The sequence below is a fragment of the Rhipicephalus sanguineus genome, chromosome 10, assembly GCF_013339695.2.
Source record: "Rhipicephalus sanguineus isolate Rsan-2018 chromosome 10, BIME_Rsan_1.4, whole genome shotgun sequence".
Taxonomy (NCBI): Eukaryota; Metazoa; Arthropoda; class Arachnida; order Ixodida; family Ixodidae; genus Rhipicephalus; species Rhipicephalus sanguineus.
In genome coordinates, this window is record NC_051185.1 from 78821307 (window position 1) to 78827306 (window position 6000).

The following is a 6000-nucleotide window of genomic DNA, read 5'->3' on the forward strand; positions in this document are numbered from 1 at the left end:
CCTCATTCTAGAACTCCGTGACAAGGCACAATTTGAGAAATTACACAACCTCGTAACCTTTGGCGACATTCCAATCACTGTAACACCTCATAGATCCATGAATTCAGCACGTGGAGTTGTATCCGACACTGATCTGCTTGACCTCACCGAGGCTGAACTACTGGAAGGATGGAAGGAACAAAATGTCACAAATGTAAAGCGAATCATCATCCGAAGAAATAACCAGGAAATCCCCACCAAACACCTGATCCTTACCTTTTCCACAAGCGAACTACCGCAGACTATAGAAACTGGCTACACAAAGACACCTGTAAGACCTTACATCCCCAACCCTCGCCGATGCTTTCAGTGTCAAAGATTTGGCCATGGCTCGCAGAGCTGCCGTGGTCGACCTACATGCGCAAATGTGGTGTTCAAGGCCATGCCTCGGACACCTGCAATGACACACCACACTGCGTGAAGTGCGACGGCGACCACGCTGCGTATTCACGCTCTTGTCCAAATTGGAAAAAGAAAAAGATATCATAGCACTGAAGGTCCGAGAGAACATATCTTTCAAAGAAGCACGCAGAAGGTGTTCGGCCTTTCACGGCCCAAGCTATGCTGATGCGACGCGTCAGGGGGCAGCGTCGCGTCGGCCACCGCCACTGTCCCAGCTCACGCAAAGTGAGCCAGCGACCGTGGCGGCTGCCCCCACGGTGGCAGCAGTTAAGTCTGCTCCACCAACTAAGCCAGAGATCCCGGCTACTCCAGGAACGTCGGGTCTCACGACCACGCCTCGCCAGGCGAGGTCGGAAAAACAAACCAGCAGCTCGCGTACGCGGGCGTCCAGTGCCTCACACGAGGCAATGGACACAACTCCGGTACCCCTGGTACCGAAAGAGAGGCGTAGCTCCCTGGAGCGCGCCAAGAAAACTAAAAAGCCGATAACAGGGCCCAACGACGGCCCCACTACTTGAGTTCTAACTTTCCGATTAAACAACAGCCACTTCCTTTTCGTACACACAGCACTACACTACCTCCATAATGGAAACACAAATTATACAATGGAACGTCAGAGGACTGCTCAGAAACCTCGATGATATCGAAGAACTTTTACACAAACATTCACCAAAAGTGCTGTGTGTACAAGAAACACACTTAAAATCCAAACACACGAACTTTCTACGCAGTTACATCATTTTCCGTAAGGACCGGGATGATGCCATGGCGTCATCCGGTGGTGTAGCCGTTGTAGTTAGTCAAGGAATAGCATGTACACACTTACCTCTCCAAACGTCCCTTGAGGCAGTGGCTGTTCGAGCGGTCCTGCTGAACAAACTCGTCACCATTTGTTCTCTTTACATACCCCCACACTACCACCTGCAAAAACATGAATTCCAGTCCTTAATAGATGAGCTACCAGAACCTTATCTGGTCCTTGGGGACCTGAATGCACATAGCAGTCTGTGGGGCGATTCTCGCTGTGATGCGCGAGGTCGTCTGGTTGAACAGTTCCTTTTCTCTTCCGGTGCGTGTCTGTTGAATCAGAAAGAGCCAACATATTATAACCTGGCTAACAATACCTATTCCTCCATAGATCTCAGCATTATATCCCCATCGCTTCTACCCTTACTCAATTGGAAAGTAATTATTAATCCTTACGGAAGTGACCACTTTCCAATAGTTCTGAATGCACCAACAATTAATGAATCTCCTCCACAAGTTCCCAAGTGGAACATTGACAACGCCGATTGGGAGGAGTTCCGTAAAGTTGCCTGCTTAAGTTGGCCTGATATGTGTGGTTTAAGTACAGATGCAGCAGTAGATTACTTTACAGCTTTTCTCATCGATGCTGCAACTAAGTGCATCCCACAAACAACTGGACTGCCCGGCAAAAGACGTGTGCCGTGGTGGAACAATGATTGTCGAAACGCGCGCAAAAAACAAAACAAAGCATGGAGGGTGCTTCGAGACTCTCCAACAGCCGAGAATCTTGACAATTTTAAAAACATAAAGTCTCAAGGCAGGAGAACGCGTCGACAAGCAAGAAAGGAAAGTTGGCAGAGGTTTTTATCGGGCATCAATACATATACACAGGAGGCTAAAGTCTGGAACATGGTCGGTAGGGTAGCAGGTCGACAAGCACATTCACTTCCTTTAGTTAACACACAAAGCGACAGCTTGGAAGACCAGGCAAACTTCCTCGGCGAACATTTCGAACAGGTGTCCAGCTCGTCGCACTATACTAAAGCTTTCCAGCGATACAAAACAAGAATCGAAAGACAGAAATTAGATCGCAAGTCCAGAAAACACGAAGCGTACAATGAACCTTTCTGCATGGCTGAGCTACAAGCATCGCTTAATTGCTGCAATAATTCTGCCCCAGGCTCCGACCGTGTTGTGTATGAAATGTTGAAACACCTTCCATCTGAAACGCAAAAAGCCCTCCTTTCCCTGTATAATGCGGTTTGGTTTTCCGGCGAGATCCCCTCGACCTGGAAAGAAGCCATCATTATTCCTATTCTAAAACAGGACAAGGACCCATCCTCCGTTGCGAGCTATAGGCCCATCGCACTAACAAGCTGCCTGTGTAAACTTTTTGAAAAGATGATAAACCGCCGACTTATATATTTCCTCGAAGCAAACAAATTACTTGACCCATACCAGTGCGGTTTTCGAGAAGGCAGATCTACCTCTGACCACCTTGTACGTATCGAGGCACAAATTCGCGACGCTTTTATCCACAAGCAATTCTTCCTTTCGGTGTTCCTCGATATGGAAAGGGCCTACGACACCACATGGCGCTTTGGAATATTAAGAGACCTGTCCCACTTAGGTGTCCGTGGAAGAATGTTAGATATAATAGAAAGTTACTTATCCTATAGAACATTCCGTGTTCGAGTGCGCAATGTCTTGTCCCGAACATTTGTCCAAGAAACAGGAGTGCCGCAAGGTGGCGTGCTGAGTTGTACACTTTTATTATCAAAATGAATTCTTTGCGTTTGTGCATCCCGCGTAACATGTTTTATTGCATATATGTCGATGACGTTCAAATCGGTTTTAAATCTTGCAATCTTACAGTGTGTGAGCGGCAAGTTCAACTTAGTTTGAAAAAGTTAACCAAATGGGCAGACGACAACGGGTTCAGCCTTAACCCGCAAAAAAGCACCTGCGTCTTATTTTCAAGAAGGAGAGGCCTCCATCCCGATCCGGACATTCACCTACACGGCCAGCGGCTACCTGTAAAAACCGAACACAAATTCTTAGGCCTAATTTTAGACATGAAATTGACCTTTGTACCTCACATCAAAAATCTCAAATACAAGTGTCTGAAAGCTATGAATATCCTCAAGGTTTTGTCGCGAACATCATGGGGCAGTGATACAAAATGTCTGATGAATCTGTATAGAAGCCTAATACGCACGCGCCTAGATTATGGGGCGATAATCTATCAATCTGCGACACCAAGCGCCTTGAAAATGCTCGACCCGGTCCACCACTTGGGCATTCGTCTTTCTACGGGTGCTTTTCGCACCAGCCCCGTAGAAAGCCTCTACGTCGTCTCGAACGAGTGGTCGCTCCACCTGCAGAGATCTTACATGTCCTTTCTATATTACCTCAAAGTGAACGCAGACAAAGAACACCCGTCACACTCCACAATTAATGATTTGTCCAGTTCTGCCCTGTTTTACAACCGTCCTTCGGTGAGACAGCCCTACTCACTTCTCGTGAGGAGCTTAGCTGAGGAAATGTGTGTGCCGCTTCTCGAACACTGTTTGATGGCCCCTGCCGCACATCTCCCGCCGTGGCAGTGGCAGCTCTACAATGTGATGTATCCTTCGTGGAAGTTACAAAACACGCGCCTATAACACATATCCGTACATATTTCCTCGAACTACAGCACAAATACAGTTGCCCAGAATTCTTTACCGATGCCTCAAAGTCCAATACTTCTGGGTCTTACGCAGCTGTTGGTCCATCTTTTTCCGATGCCGGCATTCTGCACCCGAATACGAGCATCTTCACTGCAGAAGCATACGCCATACTTGCGGCCGTCAAACACATAAAACAATTAAAACTCCAAAGCGCAGTAATATACACCGATTCCCTAAGCGTGGTAACAGCCCTCAAAACTCTGAACAAACACAAAAACCCCGTCCTCGTCTCCCTGTACTCACTCCTATGCACAGTCTGCGCACTCAAACAGCGCGTCGTAGTGTGCTGGGTGCCAGGTCACCGCGAGATCCAAGGCAACGTGTTGGCTGACCAGCTAGCAGCCTCCGCCCATGAAAATGCTGCCGCCAATACACTCCTTTCCGTTCCTCCACTGGACTTAAAACATTTCATTAAAAGCAAGCTAAGGGCTTATTGGCAGAACACATGGGACACACACACACACAAAACAAACTACATGTTATCAAGCCGCATCTGGGTAATTGGCCGCCAGTATCAAAATCACGCCACACAGAAGTAATACTTACAAGGCTAAGAACAGGACACACACACAGTACACACTCACACCTTCTATCCGGTGGTGAACCACCCATGTGTGAGAAATGTGGTGAACCACTCACCGTGCTTCACATTTTAATTCAATGTACAGAATTAGACACACTACGAAGAAAACATTTTATATTACCCTACCGACAACAATTACCATTACACCCAGCTATGTTCATCGGTAGGGAACCTGTTTTTAAACATCAGTCGCTCTTCGCGTTTTTAAAGGAAGTCCACAGCTTTCACGTCACATACCCAGGCAGTCCGTAGCACGACCTCTGAAAAGAGGTTGGTGCTACGGAGCTACATTGGAGGAAGCACCTGCCTCCCTGCCTTTGGCCTCAAAGGCCCTGAGGAGGTATTCGTGCTCACAACATACCCTCATTGTTTTATCGTCACAATCACTTGTCATTCATTCTATATGCACATGCCTCACGTCATCTCATAATTTTACTACGTATATGTTTTACCCGCCTTTAGCGCGAGGAATTTTAGGCCCCTTTACAGCCACCTAACATAACCATTGTTCACTTTAGCTATCATGTCCTGGCGCTCTTTGGCCATCACATGGCCCTTGCGCCAATAAACAACATACATCATCATCATCAAAACTTTATTAGGAGTCCTGAAGCCCGGTCTTTTCAGACCGAGGCGGGCCGCGTCCACGCCGGCACCGTTAGGCCGAGCCTTAGGGCGCCATCGTGAACCCTCCGGACAGCCCGTAGTTGATCCTGATACGAACAGCTGGAGATCATCTTCTGCCAGTGAAGCCATTTTTCTTCGGGGTTGGCGAGAGTGTACTCACAATTGTCGCAAACGGCAACATGTTAAATACAATAGAGATGTGCCTCTCTAGCCGCACGTTCCGCGTTAGATTGGGCAATGCCCTGTCTAGACCTCTTATCCAGGAGTATTCTGTGCCTCAAAAAAGCGTGCTTATTGGCCCCCTTGACATTGTGAAAATGGATTCTCCGCACGCAGTCATTCCATTTGCAATGTTTTATTCAGTATATGTCGGTGCTGTGCAGATAGGATTCAAGTCCTTAAACCTTGCATTTTTTGAGCAACAAGTCCGGCGTATCACATAAAAGCGTATGAGTGGATACCGAGCCACTAATGTACCTTTGGTAAAGACCCCCTATCGAAAAAAACCTAGGGCAGCTCCACTGCTCTGAAACCTGAGGAAGTGCGTAGCACGGCCACCCAGCGATTCCCGCTCGTAAAGTTTCCACTGCTCCGCTTAAAAATTGCCGATGACGTAGTGTCTGAGGTAAGCATGCAGGATTTCCCCGGCACGTGTAAAATCTTGTTAGGGAAATTCAACATAAGAGAGCAAATATTTGGGCAAGTTGCTGATCCATTATGTGACTAACAGCGCAAAAAAGGAGTTGTAAGTCAGCGCTCGTCTGTGTTTCTTCCTTGTCCCCCGTTCTTTTTTGCGCTGTTAGTCACATTAGGGACATTCGCAAAATCCGTGTGCAACATGCGCGCTACTTTTTGCTGCGCTTTATCGACTTC